At 39.0% G+C, this 24,552-nt stretch overlaps 1 protein-coding gene across 14 annotated transcripts in view; it reads left to right on the top strand.

The window, feature by feature from the left end:
* LOC100687917 (eukaryotic translation initiation factor 1-like) overlaps window positions 1–24,552 on the top strand; it is a 140,979-nt gene that overhangs the window by 30,102 nt on the left and 86,325 nt on the right. For 13 of the 14 annotated variants that reach the window (XR_005382705.1, XR_005382704.1, XR_005382702.1 and 10 more), the window contains exon 3: window positions 10,212–10,297. The gene's annotated coding sequence lies outside the window, so the exon portion shown is untranslated. Of the gene's footprint in view, window positions 1–10,211; window positions 10,298–23,346; window positions 23,564–24,552 lie in introns of those variants that run through there. The other variant, XR_005382707.1, reaches the window with a different exon arrangement.

The following is a 24,552-nucleotide window of genomic DNA, read 5'->3' as shown; positions in this document are numbered from 1 at the left end:
TTTAATTTATTAATTCATTCTTTCAGTCAACAAATCTGTGTTGAGAGATACTATGGACCAAGTACAGGGTGAGGTGCTAAAGATATAGTCCATGAACAAGACAGGTTTACCAGTGGCCCTATAAAATTTATACTCTGAGCTGTGGCTCAGTTCATGGAGCATGCATCTCTTGATCTTGGAGTTGTGTTTGAGCCCTATGTTGGGTGAGGTGACTTAAAAAAAAAAGTAAAATTTTTTTTAAAAAAAGTTTGCTTTCTGTTGGAAAAGGCAGGTATTAAACAGATAATCACAGTAGACTCCAGTGCTGTTTGGAGAAACACTAGGTGCTTCAGGGGAGCAAAGCCAGGGGATCTAATGTGGTCTAGGGGTCAGAGTCATTTCCCTGTGTTGGGATGGGATTTAGCCAATGAAGAGAAAAGAGAAAATGGCTGTTGGCAGAGGGAACTCCAAAAGGGAGGCAGGTGAGAGGTCTGTGAGATAAAGAGAACATGCTGCTTGAGGAACTAAAAACGAAGGTCAAGTCTGGAGTGTGGAGTTGGAGGGAGAATGGGAATGATGACTTGGAGAGGAGATCTTGCCAAGCCATTGAATTTGTACTTTAAACTCAAAGAGGTACCTTTAAAGGGATAATCAGGGAAGTGATGTGATTTAATGCACAGCTTCAAAAAGATCAGTCTGCTGCTCTGTGGAGAATGTCTGTAAGTGGAGGCAGAAGTGGGGCTGGGAAGATCAGAGGGTGGCCTTTGCAGTCATCCCCCAACCATCAGGGATGCTTCTTTTGTAACCCCGTAGGGATGCTGACAAATTCTCTCCTTGGTCAGCAAACACTGGGCAGGGTAAGATACATTCGAGGTGCCTACATTCCACCAAAGGCCAGAAGACAGATGTGCTTGTTTTACACAGCTGGGTGAGAATAACCTAAGGTTTCAGCAGCATGTGTGCTCTCAGAGGAGAGCAGGGGGCAGGGTGGTGGTAGTGGTGAGATAGAACCTAGACAAGGCCTTTGGATGTTTGATCACTATTGGTTCATTCCTTCAATGTATATCAATTCAGTAAATATGTTGGCACTCAAATTTTTTCCAATTAATTGACAGCCACAATTTCTAGAGTGCTTATGAGGCACCACAGTAGGTCTTGATGTAGATGATCTCTTTTATTCTTCATTATGGCCCTCGGAAGCTAATATTTATTCTCCAGTTTCTAGAACAGAAAGCTGAGGCAAAGAGAGTTTAAATTACTTGCCAAGAGCACATAACTAGTAAGAGAAAAGGAGCCAGGGTTCCACTATATGAACAAATGAATAAGCAAATGAGCAAAACCTACTGCCTCCTCTCATTTGCCTCTAATAACATGTGAGAATGATTGTGAACTTTCAATCACAAGAGTGTTTGAAAGACAGTGAACTGAAGGATTAAGCAATTGTGTGGGGCTTACTCATCTGTGGCTTTGACCCTAGAATAGAGAAAGGAAAATGGAACTACTAAGCTTTCTGTATTATGGAGAACATGTTACATTTGGTTAGCCAATTCAAACAAATTTCTTCTTTTTTAAGATTTATTTATTTATTTTAGAGGGAGAGAGAGAGAGCGCATGCATGAGTGAGCATCAGTGGGGATGCGGAGGGGGAGAGGCAGAGGGAGAAGGAGAATCCTGAAGCAGACTCACCGTTGGGTGCAGAGCCTGAGGAACTCAGTCCCAAGACCCTGAGACCTTGACCTGAGCCAAAATCAAGAGCCAGACACTTAACTGACTGAGCCACCCAAATGCCCCAAGACAGGTTTCTTTTTTTTTTTTTTAATTTTTTAAAAAATTTATTTATGATAGTCACACAGAGATAGAGAGAGAGAGAGAGAGGCAGAGACACAGGCAGAGGGAGAAGCAGGCTCCATGCACCAGGAGCCCGACGTGGGATTCGATCCGTCTCCAGGATCACACCCTGGGCCAAAGGCAGGCGCTAAACCACTGCGCCACCCAGGGATCCCCCAAAACAGGTTTCTAATGAAAAGACCATTTTTCTAGGGAAGACAAATATGTAAAAAAAATTATACAGAATTTTAAAGAGTTTATAGTTAAGTTGAAGCACATATATACCCACAAAAGATAGCCACATCCTCAAAAGCATCCAAGATCCTATTATGACTTTTGCTAGCCTTAGCAGCTTTCACCTTCCTGGATCCTTTCCTTCATTTAAAAGTAAATAAAATAAAATTTAAAAATGTATATATTTATATGAAATTTTACAAATATCAAATACAAAGATGAATATGATACAGATTAAATTATTTTATCTTCATTATTTTCTTTTTTCTTCTACTTTCATTTATTTATTTTTAAGATTTTATTTGTTTATTCATGAGAGACACACAGAGAGAAAGAGGCAGAGACACAGGCAGAAGGAGATGCAGGCTACATGCAGAGAGCCCTATGCAGAACTCGATCCCGGGTCTCCAGGATCATGCCCTGGGCCAAAGACAGGCGCTCAACCGCCGAGCCACCCAGGGATCCCCTTTTTCTTCTACTTTTAAAAGAAATTAACATTAAAACATTTTTGTAGGCCTATGGATACTCTGCAGTACCTAACAGATAAGTTGGTTCTCTTCCCAAATAATTGATACAGTGAGAAAAAAAATCAGGAGAAAGAGATTATTTTGATCTGAACTATGACTCTAGGGGATTCAAAGTTAGCCAGAAAGATGATACTAAGTGGTCAGTTTCCAGGACAAGGCAAAGATGGAATGGTCAGTCAAATAAAGTCCAGAGTGCAGTGGTAAGACAGGGAGACAGGTGCACAGTGAGAGGACCAGAGATTCCCTTTTATTTGATGCGAGCTATGGAGTTTGGGAAGAGACGGCTAATACTCCCTGTGCAGAGTGGACTAGCATGGACCAGTGTGGGTAGGGAAGGGCACATGGGAAAGGGGATTCTGACCAGGACCCTAAGCTAGAATGTAAAGCAGGGGAGCCTGGGGTGGTGGGCAAATACAGGGATAAGACTGTTCAGGGCCATCCGGAAAGGCACATTGGAGCAGGATGAGAGAGTGATATCAGGAAGTGATCCTTCCCCATTGATGGTAATCTGATTTTTGTGCTCCTTCCTGTATTGCAGAGCCTACTAACCATAGACACCCTAATAACTAGAGTTTTGGATATGAATTAGGTTCTCCCAACCCAATGCATCTTGTGAGACTTAAATCCAGACTTGAATGAAATTGGGAGAAGACTTTGGCACAATTTCGCAAAAGAAAAAGCCTTGATGCCTAAACCCAGTTGAAGCATCTACTTATGTCATATCTACTATGCAAATCACAAAGCTGAACCCAGAATCAAGGGGGATGAGGCAGTTCACTCTCAAGTTACTTGGCAAAGAGCACCAATACAGAGCGGGAGAGTCACAGAATGTGATATGATACAGGGAGTAACATGATGTGACCCCCATATTAAAAGGACCATTCCAGTAGCTGTGTGGACAATAGATCATGGGGGGCAAGAGTAAGAGAGAACAGGCAGGAGGCTATGGCAATAGTCTAAGCTGGAAATGGCAGTGGCTCGCAGTAGGGTAATGGCAGTGGAGATGGTGAGAACAGGTTGAGTTCTGGATATATTTTGAAGACAGAGCTGACAAGATTTGCTAATGGCTTAGATATGTGATACAAGGGGTAGAAAAGAATGAAAGATGACTTCCAGGTTTTTGGCTCAAGCAAGTGGGCCTTTCTTTGAGGCCCCACTAGTCCAAGCTATTATCCATTGCATGATGTTTACATGAGTGGGTTCCCTTTGTCATAATCCATGAAGCTGTATAGGCCATACGTTTATACACATGGCTTTCTGTGTGTATGTTAGCAGTCATTTAAAAAACCAGAGAAAAATTAGTAGAAAGAGGCTCAGTCAACCCTGGGAGTCAGCCTTTTTATTTCCTCTAACTCATTCCCCTTGGTTCATAAACACCTCAGTTTTTCTGTGGCATTTTGTTCAGACCTCTTACCTGGACAATTGCAATAGAACGAACTCAATCCACTGCCTTTGGTCCCCCTGTCTGTCCTCAAACCGTGGCAGAAAAATCCTTATAAAATACTGATAGGATTATCACAGCTCTTTCCTGCCAAGAGTTGCTTCCCCATAGAGTAAAGGTCAAACTCTAGTATTTCTGATACAAACCCTTACAGGTTGGGCTTCTACCTGTTTCCGTAATCTTCTACTGTGCTTGCTCCTTCCCAGTCTGCATTCCAGCCGTCACAGCTGTTTGCAGTTTACTCAACACCCATTCCCCTGTCTGCAGTGCCCTTCTCACATCGTGGGCCTGGGTAAGACCCTATGCAGCTGCCCACCCTTCTGTGAGGCCTGCCTAGTGTCCCCAGGGCAAGCTTCACCCTTCCTTTGTGCTAGCACTTGGCCTTACCCTTCCTTCCATGTATTATTACAAATAACATTGGGGGTTACAATTATTTTGTATTTGTGTTGTAATCATTATTTTAGGCAAAGTTTATTTTCTTTTTCCTATTAAAGAGAACCGAATGAAATGAGAGAGCTAGACATTTAGATATGGTCTATATGAAAAGTAATAGAAGGAAAAAACACCCCAAATCTCACTATTTTGAAATCTTTCCTTTTCTTTCAGTCTTTTTCAATGCTTATTTTAAAAATATACTTGGAAACACGCAATATAAATTTTAAAAAAATAAACAAATAAAAATAAATAAATAAATTTTGTGTCTTACCTTTTTTAAAAAAGATTTTATTTATTTATTCATGATAGAGAGAGAAGGAAAAAGAGGCAGAGACACAGGCAGAGGGAGAAGCAGGCTCCATGCAGGGAGCCTGACGCGAGACTCGATCCTGGGAATCCAGGATCACGCCCTGGGCCAAAGGCAGACGCTAAACCACTGAGCCACCCAGGGATCCCCTGTGTCTTACTTTTTATGTAGTATTATAACATACTATTATAACATAATGATTTTCTCTTGATAATTTAAAACTATTTCATATATGGTTTTTTGGAAGATTTTATTTATTTATTCACGAGAGACACACAGAGAGAGACAGAGACATAGGCAGAGGGAGAAGCAGGCTCCCTAAGAGGAGCCCAATGTGGGACTCAATCCTAGGACCTGGGGATCATGCCCTGAGCCAAAGGCAGATGCTCAACCATTGAGCCACCCAGGAATCCCTATTTCATATATGTTTGTGGAAAACCTGTTTCCATGCTGTTTCCATGTTGTTTCTTAGCACCTGTAGTTCCTTATCTATAGGTTTTGTTTACTTATGTTATTTGCCCATCAACTTATTGGTTTAGTGTTTTTTATGGATTTGTGTAAGATTTTCTTGTATCAAAAATATTACTCGTAACTGATGAATCACTAAATCTAGCCCTGAAACTATGAACTCACTTGAATTTAAATAAAATTTTGAAAAAAAAATTACTTGTGTTCAGTTTTAAAATATCATTTCAGTCTGAATTAGTCTGCAAATAACAGAAACAGGTGTACTAGTTCTCTCCCCTCACCAGCTTTATTGAGGATTAATTGACAAACAAAATTATGTATATTAGAGCTGTTCAACCTGATGATTTAATATATGTATACATTGTGACATCATTATCACAATCAAGTTAATTAACATATCTGTCACCTCACTTAGTACCTTTTTTTGAATGAGAATGCTCAAGATCTACTCTCTTAGCAAATTTCATACATACATGGCTGTATTCATTTTTTATTGTTGTTGTAACAAATTACCAAGCTTGGTGGTTTAAACCACACAAATTTATTCTTTTACAGTTCCGATGTCAGAGGTCCAAAGAGTCTCACTTGGCTAAAATCAAGGCGGGGCTATGTTCCCTTCTGGAGGCTCTAGGGGAAAGAATCTGTTTCCTTGCCTTGTTCAGCTTCCAGAGGCTGCCTGTGTCCCTTGGCTGGTGACCCTTTCCTCCATTCTCACAGCCAGCAGAAGTGGGTGGTTGTTCTCACACACAGTCACTCCCACCTCTGCTTCCACCATTACATCTTCTTTGCCTCTGATCTCTCTTCTGCTTCCTTTTTTTTTTTTTTTTTCCTTCTGCTTCCTGCTTCCACTTTTAAAGACTCTTGTGATTACATTGGGCCCGCCTGGATAATCCAGACCACTCTCCCTGCTTTAAGGTTAGCAGAGTAGCAACCTTAATTCCATCTGCACCTTTAATTCCTCTTTGTCATATAACATGGCACAACTACAGATTTAAGGCTGTGGACATCTTTGGAGGGATGTTATTATATGCCACATCAGGCATATCAACAAATAAAGTAATTATTTGTTTGCAAAAATAAATCTGGGGATGTCAGTCCAAGACTAGTATGACAATTTAATTAAACCATCAGGTATTTTGGCTTTTTTCCATCTTTCTGCTATATCATCCTTAGTGCCTGGGTCTGAGACTTGCTGCTTTATGCCTCGTGGTTGCCAGATGGCTGCAGGACCTCCAGGCATTTTGTCCATGCTCCAAGAAGGAAAAAGGTGGTGGAGTGAAGGAACAAAAGATGAATGGGGAGGCCAGCTGAGAATATATTTTAGGTCAGATTCCCCAGAAGTAGACCTTGGCCTGTTCTTGTGTTAGTGATTTACTAAAGAAGTATTTCTAGGAGAAATTGATAGAGTAAAGGAAGCAGCATAGAGAAGAAGATAAAGCCAAACAAGGGAGTGCTATAGCCTGACCTTGGACTCTGAGCATAAATGTGGGTAGGTCTATGTCCTCTCAAAGCCAAGGAGCTCCCACATTCAGACTCCTGCCCTAGTCACAGGGGCAAGGATGCTCTAATAGCTCAAAGGTAGTTGAAGAAAGTAACAGGTGCCAGCTATCAGGATCAGAATGCACAGAAACAAGGATGTGGGTGCACCGAACAGATAAAGGGTTTTTGATGGGCTCTGGGTGGAGCACCAAACATTTGCTACAATTTGTGTCTTTTATGAAGCCTCTCTTGATGTCCTCCTTAACAGTCTCCAACACATTTCTTCTTTCCAAACTTATTACATAGCCACCCCTTGCTGCAGAGATGTCTAAAACAGGATTTTTAGTTGGGTACTTTGCTCCTTTGACAAAATTGGAGCTCTGTTAGTATGTAAATAGGAGAGAATGGATATTGAGTAGGCAACCATCACTTTGTTTACTTTAACTTTGAGTCATTTTTCTTAAACAGAGAAATATTTTACATAGTAGATATTTTCTTCTATAATTTCTTCTACTCTTATAAAATTAATCCACCTATATTATATCTGTATTTTTTAGTTTATACAAATATTTAGTTCTTTATAGCTTATTTTGGTAAATAATTTCAAATGATGCTATAGATGATTACCGATATATCCATATAAACTTGCTATGTTTATTTGTGGGGCATATATTCTACTCCCCTGGTCTGTCTGTATATTCCTTCTTTAATGCCACATTTAAAAAAATAATGTGCTTTTATAACATTTTAATTTGTAAGAGGGCAAGTGCCCATCCTCATTTTTTTCTTTTAAATTAGTAGTGGGTTTCATCAAGTTATTTTCACCATTTATTGGTATGGCCAGATAATTTTTCTAAATGATCAATTCAGAGGTATATTATTAATTAGATCTATCACTTAACATCTGTGAGCTTCATTTTTCTTTGCGGAAGAAGAGGTTCAATTAGGTGATGATTAGGCTCCCATCCAGGTCTAACAGTTTGTCATCCTGAGAATTATCTAGCTGTCTGAAGAAGATCCACTTGGCTGATCCTGTTGAACCTTGTAGTGGCTGCTTTCAGTATGAATCAATGGATGCTCTTATGTAAGGGGTGGGGTGAGAGAACACTTCTAGAAATCTATGGCTTCTAGTCTTCCCAGCAGTAACTTTTCTGTTTCCAACCACCTGGGGTAGCTTTCTTCCTGGAGCACCCAAACCAACTTTTCTTAAAAAAAAAAAAAAAAAAAACAACAAACTAGAGGAAAACAACAACTTGAACCATAAATAATAATAGTAAATGTATTTAATAAATAACCATGTTAATATATATTTAATTAATAAACTAATCTTAGACTTGTGCTTGGCACATAATAAATGTGACAGTTATTACCATTGTTTGTTGTTATTCTTTTATTAATTATTCCATAATAAATGGGCAATGGGAGGCCTGATTATACTGGCCCTTCAGTGAGTCACAGTTCACTCTTGCTTCTCATAGAGTTAGAACTCCTTGCTCTGAGACTCTCCAGACTTCCATTCGAGTGTTTAAAGTTTTGTTTTAGTGCTTTCATACAATGTTAGCCCCTAAATGCGAGCTAATGGCTTTATCTGGTCATTTCCTAAGAAAGAGCTTTCCAGGGATGTCTAGGTGGCTTAGCTATTGAGTGTCTGCCTTTGGCTCAGGGCGTGATCCCAGAGTCCCGGGATCAAGTCCCACATTGGGCTCTCTGCATGGAGCCTGCATCTCCCTCTGTCTATGTCTCTGCCTCTCTCCCTGTATCTCTCATGAATAAATAAATAAAATCTTAAAAAAAAAGAAAGCTTTCCATCAAACACTGAAGACAAGACTTACTATGTTGGGCTTATTGATAGGGGACAGGTCAATTTTCAAGTTGACCTAGTTAAGCCTCATTTTTCATGGGTTCTGTATTTGTGAATTCGCCTACTTGTTAAAATTTATTTGTACCCCCCAAATCAATGTTGGTGGTACTTTCATGCTCCTTCACAGACATGGGTGCAATGGTGAAAAATTTGAATTGCTCAATGTCCAAGTTTTGCAGCTGAGGTTGAGCAGTGCAACTCTCTGCATTCTTGTTTATAGTCAGGAAACAAGTGCCCATTTGTGGTCAGTTTATTGCCCTGTTTTTTGTGTTATATGCTTTTTGTTGGTACTTTGCTGTTTAAAATGGTCCCCAAGCACATTGGTGAGTTACCATCTTTGCACAACAGGCTGTCACCATGCCTTAATGAAGAACCTGCATGTATTAGATGAGCTTCATTCAGACCTGACTTAAAGTGCTGTTGCTGTGAATTCAACATTAATGAATCGTCAGTACATATTTATATCTTATTTATAAGGTATAATAAGTACCTTATTTATAAGGTATCTTTAAACACAAATACACACAAAGCAAGGTTATATATTTATCTTTTGTTGACAAAATGTTGACAAAAATGTTGTGACAAGAGGCTCATAGGAACCTAACCCTATATTTCCCCCTGGGAACAATGGTTCAGTGTTTGCTAATTCAGTGTTTGTAGTGACTTTATAGAACATAACTACTATGAATAACAAGAATCAAGTGTACCTTCTTTTTTCTAAAAAGATTTTATTTATTTATTTATTCAGGAGAGACACACAGAGAGAGACAGAGACATAAGTAGAGGGAGAAGCAGCTCCCTACAGGGAGCCTGATATGGGACTTGATCCTGGGACTCTGGGATCATGCCCTGAACTGAAGGCAGATGCTCAACCACTGAGCCACCAGGCATCCCCTCAAGTGTACTTTTTTAACGGATATGTTATTGAGGCTACTTGTGATTTTTTAATCTTGAGGGTTCCTATGCCACCTCCTGCTCCCTAAAGATGGGACTCCTTATATCTTATTTGGGCATGATACAAGAATCATTTGGATGCCTCTAACACTCATTCACAGTGCTTTCCTCTTAAAGTCATTTATGCTGTTACTTAAAAGTCTAGTGAAGGATTTTCATTTTTCCTTTAATATTATATATTGTAGGTTTAGTTTCATCATTGAAAAAAGAACTGGTTGGGATGTCTGGCCTGGCTCAATTGGAAAAGTGTACAACTCTTGATCTTGGGGTTGTGGGTTTGAGCCCCATGTTGGGTGCAGAGATTACTTAAATAAATAAACAAAAAACCAAACAAATCAAACAAACAAACCCTGGTTTGTTTTAAGATGCACTGAATACTGTTTTTAGGGAAGAAAAGAAAATTTTACCTTAATTAATGACATTATAGATTCCTCAGTGACTAAAGCATTTTCTTAATGATAAAAGTAGTCACCATTAAGTTCTACCATATTCCAAGCACTGGACTAAGTACTTTATTACATTATTTTAACGTATCCTCACAACAGTGCTGCAAAGTGATCTTATGGTCTTCATTTCATCAGTGAGTACAAATCATGGAGCTGGATTCAAATCTCAATCTATTTGACCAGTTTACTGGTCTTTCTACTAAAACATTAACAGTAGGCACTACATGTTCATATTACCTGTTCTTTCTTGCAGGGCCTGTGTAAAACCCATTAGGAGAATGCAACTCAAGTTTACTCATCCAGACTGAATATGTCACATTAGAGCTTTCTTGACTCAAGGTAAGGCAAACAAATGGAAAGAGCATGAGACACATTCCACAAATTCACCTCATGCTTTGTTACTTGGACAAAGAGAAAGAAATGTATAGGGGGAAAAGGGAATGGCATACATCAAACCATTTGCTTTTAATATATTAATAATAAATGCAAACAAATATTTGTGTTATATCTACATTTCGCTAGCTGGAAACAAAGTACACGATTCCAGAAGTGGCACTCTTAGCTCCAGCATGCAGTGACAATGAAACAGTAGTTGCTATGTCAAACAAATAAAACCAATCTTTCTGCCAGTGCTTTCAGGGTAATGGTAATTAAATAGATTTTTTTCGGTCATTCCTGTCCTATATCCTGCACTAAGTTGATTAACCTGTTTAATGAGTATATGAGAATGACCAAAGCTGACCTCACATCAAAGAGCCCCATTGTTGCTGTGTGCTGACCTGAATTTTAATTGTGTGCTAGGTTCTTTAATTGCACCACAGATGTGCTAGAGAATAGAGCAGGTATTTTAAGTGGCAGTGGGTTTCTTTTCCCAGATGTGTTTGGTTGCTCATAACATGCAATATTAGATGCTGTTTTGCATATCCAGGCTCTCAACACTCCCCCTCTTTGCAAAGATTCACAGTTTAATAGTTCTCTTTGATATAGCTAGCTGGCAGGAGTGATCAGTTTTATTTATATGGGAAAACTTAACTTTATGTATTACTGAACATCACAAAGAAATTTAGGAAAAGAGTCAGCAGGGAGTAAGTTAGAATTCAGTCTTCAGGACTCCTTTAAGGCCTCCAGACTCAGTCTTCAGCCTCTGAGAGGATTGTTAGAGGCAGATGTGGCTTCCTTAGTGTGCTGTCACCATGGACCAACTGTTATTTCAAGCTGCAAGTACCAGACTATAGAAAAAGGAAGCTAGTTCTTAAGTGATAGCATTCATTTTTTTAAAACCCTAAAACTCAGTAACATGTGTTGTAGGCTTCTTTCTCTTTAACTTAATTTTGTAAGCTAGTTGAACAGGTCATTTTTGCTATCCATCTGCAACAGGATGATGACACTTTGAACTCATGTTTCATTGTGGCACTTTCAAAAAAATTCAAACACCAACGGTCATAAACTTCTGGTGCTTAAGACTTAAAAAAAAATAAGCTGGCTTAAAATCTTTTTACAGCAAGATGGGGGTTTGTTTTTGGATGAGGTTAGGGAGAGGGCATATATAAATAAGGACAAAAACAACTACTGCTGCTTTCTTGCTGTACTCCTCCCTCCACTGATTCTTGGGATAGAAAGTGGACCCACTGAGTGGGAAGGGGGCTCGAATGACTTCTGTCATCCATTCTGTGTCTTATTACCTCTGATGAGTCCCAGATGTAAAGGTGAAGTGGCACCCACTCCAGGATGGATGAGAGAGGTGTGAATAGTGGGAGTGGCAGTGGGGATGGAGGGAATGTATGGGACCAGCGGGAGATGACAGGGTGTGTCTGTCTCTAACTGATGAAGCTGCCTGCATCATCCCTGCAGTCCTGGATCTCAAGCTGCCTTCTTTAGTGCTTTTCTTCTGTTGCTGCCTGTCTTGCTCATTCAATTTCTTGTCTTAACACCAACTTGTACTGTGTGCTTGGGGCATTCCCTCAATTTCTTCAACTATAAAATGAAGATACACTATGTTATCTCCCAAGTTTGTTCCAATAAATGAGTTGCTTGCTATTTTGTGGTCATCTTATCAGAGTATTTGACTAAGAAGAATGATTAAACTATTTCCCTTTTCTTTTATTTGAGGTACCTTTGGATTTTATTTCATGTTCCTCTATAAGCATTAAAAAACACGCAATCGTTGGACTGCAGATAGTCTGAAGATGATGTTGGGGTTTCCCCCTAGAATTGTGATTAGTTTTCTGAAAAGGAGTATTGATATCTGTACATGCTGGTACATTGTCATAGTCAGAAAGGGACCTTGTAAGGAAAGTAAGGAAGGTGAGGGCAGCAAGAGTATTTGGCAAGATCCTATTAGCGGTGATTTGCCCCCCAGACAGAAAGCATTAGATTGTTTTATTGTTCAGGAAAGATTGCTAACACATCAGCAGGACCCCTCCTTCACACAGTAAGTCAGCAGGAGGCTAAGGAATTTTTGTTTTTCAGTGTATCTGGCTGCAATTAATCCCATGTCTAAGTGGATACTGTTATGTTTCTTCACTGTGTTTACTGGTGTACCCTGCAGTGAAATCTTCTGTAGATGTCTAGGGCAGAAGCAGAGGCTCAGAAACACAGTTCCGGAAAAGTAGGGTCTGAAGCACTTTCCTTAGGGTTGCTCAGGTGGGGGACAGTCCTGGGGGTGGGGGAAGGTGAGGGATGGAGTGCTGAGGCTAGAGGGGTAGAGGGGAAGGAGAGTCCACTGAGGCTAGGAAGACACAGGTGCCTCTTTGGAAGTAACTCTCCTAGAAATGATCTGCCCCTAAGTACTGTTTCTTCATCATCAGAAATCTCTTTTGCTTTCTTTTTGCTCTGTTTTCAGGCATCATGTCTGAGCCTCTTCTGATTCATTGGTTTCAATCTAATTAGAGGTGAGAAGGCAGCATCAGGGTTATACCAAGATGTCTGGATGTTGGTTAACATGTTTCCTTGTGTGTAGAGAAGACCCAGTCTACCCAGGGAGCACACCTCTCCCTACTAATCCCACCCCCCAAGAGATTTCACTAAAACCCAAGGAACTTACTGTAAAGGAAGGGGCGATGGAGTCTGACCTTACCCAGAGAGCAAATTCAGAGAAATTCCATAGACCTGCTCTGTGAGGAGAGGAGTGTGACTTTTGTCAGCAGCAGTGTATGGAGATGCACCATCAAACTCACAAAACACCAGTTCTAGAATCAAACTCAGATTTCATATATCTGCAAAATTATTGTTATATGCTATAAATAATTGCAGGTTAAAGGGACAAATAAAAATTTTACCCAAACTATGGTTCATTATTTTCACCCATTTGGAAGAGATGGCTCAGGTGTGGCTGATTTGTGAGGCCTCTTAGGCAACAGGCCTTGGAATTCGTTTCTTACCCAAAGGGTTGATTTCAGCCTTGGTTCCAGTCACACTATCTGTGGGAACTCAATAAAGTTTCTTGATTTCTTTGAGCCTCTAGTTCCTGACCTGTAACTTGCACATAATAACATTAGCTATAGGGAATGGCTACTTTGAAGACCCAATATGAGAGTCTTTGTGAATGTATATTATAAATTACTATATACATTTCAATATTTTGTCCCAGCCACAGCATATGTAGAAAGACTATTACACACTTTGTTTTTTAGTGTTAGCCTTGTTCTAAGTTCCATTTATTGTCCCTGTTTTTTTTGTTTTCTTATTTCTTTCCACTTCGAATTTATAAATCTGCTAAATATATAGACTATTTTGGGGAAAATATAGAGTATGTATCAATAACTGAATAAATTTATTATTTTTTAAATAACTGAATACATTTAAATTGTAATTTTGCTTGTGGATTGCTAAAAGAATCAGAAAGATATGCTAATGTCAGCCTTCCCCACTTTATCACGAACTCAGGGCCAGCCCTGCTAGCTTACGGCAACCCAGTCACTGACTTATAGTATGCTGTGTACTGTCTATGGCACTTTCCTTGCCATAGCTCTCTGGGGATGGTGATACTTGATCAGTGTTTGCCTAATCCACAAGATCAGTTTTGTTGCTCACCTTATATAGCCTAGGAGTAGACAGATCTTGGCTTTAGTCCATGTACCATCCAGGGCCACCAGTTTGATCATTTCTTTCCCTGGTGCCACCATGGGCTGTCTTCTCTTGGAGACATCTCCCAGTTCACATACCTGGAAAGCATAGGAAAAACCCATTCATTCATTCCATAAACAGTCAGTGAGCCCCTACTACTTACCAGGCAGTATGGCAGGCACCCCGGGTGATATTGGAATACGTAACAAATCATTCCTGCCTTCTGGGAGTGCTTGGGCCAGTAGAGAAACAAATATGTGGGTAACCAAGTAGCTTGATGAACTAGGAAGATATGGTGGAGTGCTTGAGTGCACAGTCCGCAGAGCTGACTGGTCTGTCATCTACCAGTCAAATGGCCTTGAGCACCAACCTCTCAGAGCCTTAGTGTCCTATCTATAGCTATAGAGTGGTAATAATAATGGTTGTGCTGAGGATTACTTAAATCAACACGTGGAAAACATGCATAGCAGTGCCTGGCCCCACAGCAAACCCTGAATAGAGGATGATGATGGTGATGATGATGGTGGGTGTGGTGGTTGGTTATAAGTGCTCTGATGTGGAAAGCATGTCAGTTATCCGGGAGGCCCGGAAAAGCACTGCAGAACTGGTTTTGCTTGGCAGAGGAGAGGGAGGTCCCCCAGGTGAAGGCTTCAGCACCATGGGCATAATTAAGGTAGAGAGAAGGATGTTCTGGGAATTTTTTAGTCAGGCAGGAACTGTTCTCACCTCCTGATTCTGACCTTGATGTCAAAGTGGAAACAAACATGGCATGTTTCCATATCAAGAATATTTTGTTTGCTGCCATGACAGAAAATTGACAGGGCTGGAAAAATATGATTTGTGAGCAAATAAATGCTTCTGTCAGGTAGATATGGTCAGTGCCTACGGTGGCAGGGAGGTTGATATTAAGAACTTATTAATTCCAGGTTGGGGAAATCTTGTTAGGAAAAAGAAAGGTTTAAACAAATCTGAATGAAGTTTGATAGTGTGGTCTGAGTTTAACAAATTATTTTTTTAGCCTTCACTTTCTTAAAAAAAAAAAAAAAGTCACAGGCAGGGTCATGTCACCTAATCAAATGATATCAATGTTGAGCAAAACCTCCCAAAAAATCCCTGGCATTTTTATCCTTCTCATTCCTAGAACAGTTCCTTTAAAAAAAAATGAGGGACATGAATTGCTATGAGTCTCCAAAATGTCGGAAATTACTAAAAATAAAACCAATGACAGGTGAGAAAAAGCTCCACTTAACTTTAGCTGGTACGTAAATAAGTCCATTTATATATAATTCAGTGTATTCTGTTTGAAAACATTGAATTCCCAAACAGAATAATCAGTTTAAAATTAATGTAGTTTATTAACAATTAAAAGTGATAACACAAGCTGAAGAAATTGGAGGTGAAATGTTGAGTTTCCTTTGATAGGTAGAGTAATTACAAAGTGTGCTTTTGAAGTTCAAGAAGACAGCCTTAGGACACAACATTTTTAAAGTAAAAATTGGCTTGCCCTCTGTTCAAGTGATTTATTTTGCACTAAGAAATGGGTGTGAGACATGATGTGATTTAAAATTTCATCCCTTGATGGAACTGCTTGAGGGTGACATGATTTTTTTCTTTTTTCTTTTCTTAGCCTACTCAGCCTATGAAGTTTCCTATCTAAAAGTTAATCTTCTGAAATTCCTTAGGAATTTAAGGAAACCTAATCTTTTGGTGTGTAAACAAAAGGGACAAGCATATTGCTTTCCCCCTGACATTCAGGAGCTAGGAGTGCCCAAGTAGCCCCTAGGAGGATCTCGTGCTTACCAAGGCCAAACAAATCCAGCCATTCTTGTTTTGTTGCCTATTAAGTAATTACCTTCAGAAAACTTCACCTCTGCCATTAAAAATGCTCTTTCTCTCTTAAAGCTTGAAAGGTGTGGGGGTGAACTGGGGAGGGAATGCAGAATATCCTTGAAAGGTTAAAAGGAGCTGGGATTTAGTTAAAATAGAAGTTCAGATTATCAAGGGAGCTGGTTATTGAGGAAGAAAAAATGAGTAATAGTTTAAAAACCAGGTATTTTACACATTTCAGTGAGTGCTTCTCTGTTTTCACTGAGGAGCAGAAATGCATTTGACAGATTTCTACAAATTTTCAGTAGTCTGCTTATTATAAAGAAAAAAAACTTGAAAAAAGATCTCTTATGGTATGCTAATAAATGCTCAAAAGCTGGCTGTCTCTGAAGAGGCAAGGCTAGCCATGTTGTATAGTGTTTGTCAATTTCCTTGGTGTAAATGTTCTCACTATGGTGGATCCTATGAATGTAGAAATGGGAAGCTGGGAAGAGATGCAGAGTAACACACCATTACTCTTTCCATCATACAGACCCAATAAATGTAACTAACCCCAGGAATGTAGGAAGTAATAAAAAGTTGTGAAAAAAAAGAAAGTGATAAGTTTTGAGTACTTTTTATCTTTGTTTTTAATATAATTTAATTATAAGTTTGTATAAGTTAATTTTTAATAATGACTGTGTTTAACAACCAGCTCACAACTTTTCCTGAATATTTAAGTTGGTTCTCAAGAACCAGTATGAGCTGGTTCTAGCATGCCACTAAATACATGTATGACATTTGTGGAAAGGGGTTTGGAAGGTCACACCACAAATTACTGACCATGGTAATTGAGGGATGGGGGAGTTGTGGTGTGTAGAATGGGGCCTTCAAGTTTTACTCTGTATACTTCTCTTTTGCTAGTATAATAAAAGTGAATACAACATAGTTTTGATAAAATATCTATTGTTTGTATATCAGTACTTCCTTTAACTCCTTACCACTGAACCCAAACCCCTGAGGCAGCATGGCTTAACAGAGAGGGTATGGACTAGTCAATAAAAATTTGGTTTTTAATTCTGGTTTGGCCTCTCAGCTCTGAGTAGCTGAGAGCAAGTTATTTAACTTCTCTGAGCTTGGGATCTATGTTAAATGAAGATATTTGGAGTTTATCTGTAAGTCTATTCAGTTCTAACCTTTACATTTCTGATTATTTCTCATAGCATTCAATATGTATACTGATTGCAGAAGATCCAGAGCACACCCACTGAGAAAGAGTTCTGTGAAGTCCCAACTCACCACATTCATTAGTTTCTGACTTTTCTAAAGATTATGGACTTGAAACTCATGGTCACTTTTGGTGATCATGATAATTGGCTGTGTTGAGAGAACTGAGGTTTGGAAACTAGCTAAAGGAAGGTATAGGAGATGTTCTTAGATTAGCTCTGTCTTAGCTGAGGGCTTGTTGGTTGACTGGCATATTGATGGTGCATATGACTTGGGGGCCTGGAACTTGTGTTCTGGAAGAGTCCTTCCTGTGCTGCCTGGCTCATATTCTTCTGGAATGAATTGACTTTGAGTAGCTCTCCTGAATGTTGTGTCTGCATTGAACTGACTCTAGTCTCTGACCAGACAAATTAGGAATTTGTTCTCAATCAAAGTAACAACATGAATTTTTATTGTTTTGATTTTTAAAAAAGCTTTATCTATTTATTTGAGAGAGAGAGAGCATGAGCAGGGGGAGGGGCTGAGGGAGAGGGAGAGAGAGAATCTCAAGCAGACTTCCTCTGAGCCAGAGCCTAAAGCAGGGCTCAATCCCAAGACCCTGGGATCATGACTTGAGCTGAAATGAAGGGTCTACCACTTAACCAACTGAGCCACCCAAGTGCCCTTTATTGTTTTTATTTTTAAAATATAAAATATTTACTAAATTTATTATAGAAAATTTAGCAAAAACAGATAATAAGCACGAAAGAAAAAAGGAAGATCATTGATTTTAAAGTGTAGAATTTCCATTTTTGTTGTTATTGTGTTTTGTATATGTGTATCTAAATACACGGATGTGTGAAATAACATCATCCTTGAGAGTGAGGCATAGCATAGACAAAGAGTCTGGGCTCTGGAGCCAAAGTGCTCAGGCTGGAATCCCAGCTCCACCTGCTAACTGTGTGACCTTGTGCACTTTATCCTTCCACTATGTTTAGTTTGCTTGTCTGTAAAAAGAAGATGATAGAACCTGCCTTGTAGATTTGTTGTGAGGACTGAGTAAGTTAATAATATAAAAACCCTTACAGAACTGTGCTTTGTACACTATTCAATGAATGGTTGCTCTTTTTATTTTATTCAATTGTATATTGTTATACTGTAGTTTACTAACCTTACTGTTTGATGCAAGTGGCTTCTAATTTTTTTATAAAGATTTTATTTATTTATTTATTTTAGAGAGAGAGAGAGAGAGACCATGAGTGGGGGAAAAGTAGAGGGAGAGGGACAAGCAGACTCCCTACTGAGCATGGAGCCCAATATGGGGCATGATGTCACCACCCTGAAATCATTACCTGAGCCAAAATCAAGAGTTGGGCGCTTAACTGATTAAGCCACCCAGGCACCCCAAGTGGCTTCTGATTTTTCACAACTGAGATGAAATCTCTTATAAGTTACAACTTCACATATATCCTCAGGATAAATTCTTAGACCTGGAATTGCTGAGTCGGCACATATTTTAAACATATATTGTGAAAATTAAAGTCTTCTCCACATATAGCTAAAGAACACCCACGTAAGTGCACAAACATGTCCCATCTCTCCCTCATGTCAATGCTACTGAGTAGATTGGGCTTTCACATTCTTTACCGAAATGAGAAGTATAGTCTATTTCCATAATATATACAAATCTATGCTCTTCATCTTAAATGCAAAATAAATGCCCTGAGATACTATTAAACTGTGAAAAAGTAATTAAATCCAAGGCAAGCATTTTTTTCCACAAATTATTTCACCTGGTTGTGCCTAGGCATGGAAATACATCAACATTGAGCAAATTCTACCACCCCTCCCAAACTCCAAACTGCTCACTACCAGCCCTACTGCTGGACAGCAATAGTGGCAGGGACAGACATTGCCTCAGGGAGAACATGTACTCCCAGTGTGGAGGCAAAGGCCATTCCTGTTTCTCTTTCCCAGCCTTCTTGTCAGGGCAGACTGCAGATCCTGACACTTCCTGCTGTTTGCTTTGAGGCAGATCCTTTCCTTGGCCTGAGGGGAAGATGCTATGTCCATACCTTCAGCCTCCTTACTCTGCTTGAAAAGTTTGATTAGCCTGACTGACAGGGATGCTGATAAGGGAAAGCTACAATGAGCAGTGTTATCAGTCAAAGTTCTACCAGAGACCAGAACCAGCAGGACATTGGAGGCTCTCAGGCAGGAGATGCTGTTCACAAGTAGGATTTCTTCTTCCCAGGAAAAACCTCAGTTTTGCTTTTAAGGTCTTTCTTCTGATTGGAAGAAGCCATCCCAGATTATTGAGGACTATCTCCTTTACTTAAAGTTAACTGATGATAGATGTTAATCACATCTACAAAGTTTTCTCAGCAAAATCTGGACTGATGTTTAGCAACTGGGCATATTAGCTTAGCCAAGCTGACACAGAGGCAGTCACAATAAGAAGCCAGGGTTCATGAACAGAGGTCCAATTCCCAATCCCACCAGGTCCCTGTGCCCCTGGGAGCTCTATAACCAGGCAATGCACAGGATTGCTGAGCTGATGTAGAAGCTGCTCTTACTTAACTCCTCTCCTTCTGAGATAAGAGAGTGCCAACCTCTTCTTAGAGGAAGGCAGAAAGAACTCATTATCTCTATTTTCATGCAGGGCGATTTGGAAATTATAATTCATCAAGTTCATGTTATTAACTATGTTAGAGAAAAGTCTCAAATATCCACTCAAAGGACTGTCGGGAGCCATAGAGGTCTAATTATGACATAACTCGGTGTTTCTAAATAAAACTCCAAGGTGAGTTCAGAGGAGCACTACTTCCATGGGATAGTAAGTAGTAGGTGCAAGGTGAAGATTGCATGATCAAAAACATTTGAAGCAATTTTGGATTGAAGTTAAACATACTTCTTTACAGAAAGACTGAAAAATCTCCTTAGTAGGTTAATGTGAATAGGGACTCTTGAAAGGGCCTGTGGTGTGCAGTATTTCAAGCTTACTTGATTGTGCAATCAAGTTTTTGCTGAGCACATTTTGAGTCTAGTGTCCCATGAAATACGTTAGGAAAAGATGTTATAATCTGTAGTGTTGGCCACTGAGAATACAGATGGGATAAAATTTCTTCCAGATTATCTAATGCACTGCCAGCTAGCACCACTAGCTTCTGTACAAAAGAAGGTTTGTAGAAGTTATTGAACACCCACCCTCATTTACTGGATGTCCGTATGTGCCAGGTATTATGTTAGTGCTGGAACCACAGGGTTGTTCAAGACTGACACAGACCTTCATCTCGTTGAGCTTATGTCTTTCTCTAGACCTGTGTCCTCCTCAGGAAGTGACACCCTGTTTCCTCAGCTGGTCTAGATGGAACTCTAGCAGACTCACCATCAACTCTGGTGCATAGGTTAAAGGATTATAGAAGTGAGACCATGTCTGTGCCTTGGCTGAAGGAAGAGAAGTGCTAAGAAAAATCACATTTGTCTTGCCAGAGAACTAGATCAAAACCAGAAGAAAGAGAATCCTTTCATGTGGGGTGGGCAGTTTGGCAAAAAGCAATGCCTCTAGGATTGATGGAAATAAAAGGTGCCCAATCTCCCCTTCCTGCTGCCAACATTTTCTCTTGACAGCCAGAGACATCCTTGACTGAATATGGGGAGATTCAAATAACTAAAATAACCTTGTTTTTTTTCACAGCTATATAAAGTTAAAAAGCCAGCCAGGAAAGCTGATACCTGTGTTCTTACCTCTAGGTTCCTCAGTCTTACTTTGCTGAAGATGAATTTTAGTCAGCATGAGACACTCTGTTGGTCTTTTAAGAAAAAAAAAAAAAGCCAGATTGTCTGTATTATGCTGGATTGATGATTCCTTGGTTTGCCACACACCATATCTTACTGTCAAGCCATCTGGAGCAGCTATAACATATCTAACCAGTGCCTACTTGAGAGTACAGCTGCAGGCTTTCTAGAGTAGATATCCTATCCTGGAGAGTGCTAATTGGCAAAGAGGAAGTGATTCTCCAATACAATCACTGGGAGACAGGAATGACACTGAGGGCTGTCCTTCCTTCTGTCTTACACTTGATATCCATGAACAAATTTGTACTAACCGTGTATTTTATGTGAAGCATAAAAGAAAGAGACATTAAAGTAGGTCAGGTATCTTGGCAGAAGAAATTTAACTCGAAATGGGAAATTATAAGTAGATGTTTTCTCAAGTTGGAATTGGACATGGACCTGAAAATTGTTCCTTTTATGTTTATTTTAATTTCTAGCTTCTCCCCTTTTTTCAGTTACTTTCCCATAATGCTTCCATTTGGCTCAACCATACTCAATTCTTAAATCAGCTCTGATCAGGTCAGTGAGCAGGTTCAGTATTCTTTGGTTTACCAGGTAGTGGGCATTCCTTAATCTTGTTGCTATGGAGTGTTTTGGGGATGAGTACTGACCTGCCCATTCAGTTGTAGCTTCCCCTTAATATTGTCCTCCCATGATTTGACCCCATCCCATCTTGATGTTTAAATGTTGACATTCCTTCTTCTAGATCCCTTTGGGATCTGCAAAAGCTCTTAACTTTGTAGGAGTTGGTCCTCTAGTGAGTCAGTTTCCTCAACCAAACTTTCACTCAGCCTAAGCAAGATTGATCCAAGTGATAGAGAAAATCTTCTCTAGTGGTCAGATGTGACCACTAGGTTGGTAATGCAAGCTCAGGGCCAGTCTATCCGGGTTCTAATCTTGGATCTGTCATTTACTTACTGTATAAGCATCATTAAATCACTTAATCTCACTAGGCCTCAGTTTTCTCATGTATAAAACAGATATATAAGCTCATAGCATTGTTGTGGGGATTAATGAATGGTAAAGCACTTAGGATAGTACATATCACATGTAAATGATCAATAAAGTTAGCTATTATTGTTACTGTTATTTTCTGGTTGGTCTAAGGGGACTCTCAGTTCAATGGGGCAGAATTCATCAATTTAGAGTCTATTCTAAGAGAGTGGTGGGGGGTATGGGAGGTGTTTATCTGGATTGCTGAACTCACACTGTTATTTCATACTTGTAGAACATTCAGGACTGACCCTGGACATGTTCACTCCCCAAATCTGCTATAGTAACTTTGGAGTTAGGAGTTAAAACATGGTCCACTTTAATTTTGGGTACAAAGTACAGACTGTCACCATTGCACATCAAACTCCACCACTGATCCATTAAGCAGGAGCTTAGGCAAGGTAAATAGGCAACCTCTCACCTCTTCTATGCTGGAACACCACTTGGCTGATTACCCCTCCCACCTTTGAACACTAAGCTTTGAACTGTTGCCCAAGACTCTCACACCTTTTCTTTAAGAATACTTCTTAATTTGATTATTACCCTTGGGGAAATCTACTTGCCAAAAATTTCAGCAGTAACTATAGGCTGAGATCCTGGGGGTAAATTAGCATTGGATTTCTGGGCAATTTGCCCTAAATGCTAATATATAAAAATGCATCTGGATAAGGACGTTTTTTCTTCTGAATCACCGATTTGTGGCCTAATTTTTATTAACAAGAAGAAAAGTGCTATTTTTAAAAAAACTAAGTTCATTAAGTAGGGTTTACCTAGCTAAATAACAACTAGATGTACCCAACCTGAAGACTGGGACTTGGTGACATTCACCTTTGCATCCCTTACAACTCCTAACTAACTGCCTTGAACGTTGTTGACACCACATAATAGGGTGTGCTGAGAAGTGGATATGTACTGGAGCATAGAATCTTGGGTTCAAATCCATGTTCTGCCACTTATCTACCAGTGGTAGGATCTTGACTAAGTGTTTAACTTCTTTGAGAACCACTTCTGAAGAAAATAATGTAAATAAAGTGCCTGACACATTCTCTTCCATTGAATGAATGTTACATGATTGAATCCAGAATTCCCTCCCAATTCCGGAGAACCTCCTGGGCTTTTGAGAAACTTATTTTGCAGTGCTTAGTTTTGTAAACTTTTCTCAAAACCCTTGCTATTAGAAAAGAATTCATTTGGTATAACCTAATTTTTTTAATCATAGAGATAATCACATTTGCTCTTTTACTACTCAGTTAAAAAAAACTAATTATGCCTTTGGTAAAAATTAGCCACTTTTAAAAGTAAAATATAAATTATTCTTAAATTGCTTTTGTGAAATCATTAAATCCTTAGAACAGACTTAATTTTTTTTTTGAGTAACTTTTTACTTCATATGCTTTGAAAAGTCTCAATCCAAGCTTCCAGGCAAAAAACCCAGATTACTCACCAAGAAAGATAATCAAATTGAAATCAACTTTTCATAGGCAAACAGTATAAACTAAGAGATGATGGATTCTAAGGAAAAAGGACCATAGCCCCAGTATTCCACATCCACCCAAATTATCATTTGATTGTGAAGATGTGAGAAGACATAGAAAACATGCTACCTATATACCTTTTATAAAAATACTGAGGGAAGTACTCCAGCCAAATGAAAAATAAACCAGAATAAAGAAATCAAGAAGGAAAGCCAAGGCATACAAGATAGAATGGTGAGTATGAAATTCATAGTACCTAACAGGTACTGTCATTGTAAAATTTAATGCAAATTTTAAGGATTTTTATACCAGAGGAGATAGATTATAACAGCAAAACAATCTGTAACTAAAATTTCAGTTTACTTCAGTGAAAGTGGGGAGAGGAGTTAAAATTCTGCTGAAGTTCTGCTCTTGATGGTTGTATGGAGATAGTTTATAGATTTTGAATAATTCTTGACTTTGCTAGAAAAACAGAAGTTCAGTTATATTTCTTAAAGTGAAATAAGCACAAGCTAATAAAGAAAGGAAGTGAAAAGCAGATATAATAAATTGAAGTACAAATTAAGAAGGCAGCAAGAAGTGTAAATCAGTAGTAAGAAGATATGAATGGGCAGAATGAATGTGAGTTCCTTCTCTTCCCCACACCACTCAACAACAAACACACACGCTCACAAGCAAAGGCTTTCCAATTAGGTGAAAAAGCAAGATCACTATTTTCTATTTATAAGAGACATACTTAAAAGTAAATGACAAAGAATTATTTTTAAAAAGAGACATGAAAAGATACATCAGGTACATGCATGCAAAAGGAAATCGGGGATGAAATATATGAGAAAGGAAACATTTAAGACAAAATACATTAAACAGAACAGAGGGGCTATTTTAATATTAATAAAAGACAAAATCCACCCAGAACATATAACCATTAAACACTGGAAAATGCTTCATTGAATTGAAAACTATTTGCAACCAATATGGTAAAAGAAAACTTAGAAAAGCTAGAAAAGTTCTTGCAAATTAATTAGAAGTCAACATTGCAAAAAAAGAACAAGCAACATATACTAACAGGTAGTTTATAAAAGAATAAATACAAATGTCTATTAAACATGTTGAAAGGTCCTTGACCTCTTTATATTCAATGAAATGTAGATTAAAGGCAGAGTGATATATTTTTCACATATCCAGTTGGCAACGATTTTAAAATAGAGTTAT

Source organism: Canis lupus, chromosome 32 (genome assembly GCF_011100685.1).
Source record: "Canis lupus familiaris isolate Mischka breed German Shepherd chromosome 32, alternate assembly UU_Cfam_GSD_1.0, whole genome shotgun sequence".
Taxonomy (NCBI): domain Eukaryota; kingdom Metazoa; phylum Chordata; class Mammalia; order Carnivora; family Canidae; genus Canis; species Canis lupus.
The sequence above is the reverse complement of the archived record's forward strand: the minus strand, read 5'-3'. Positions and strand labels throughout refer to the sequence as shown.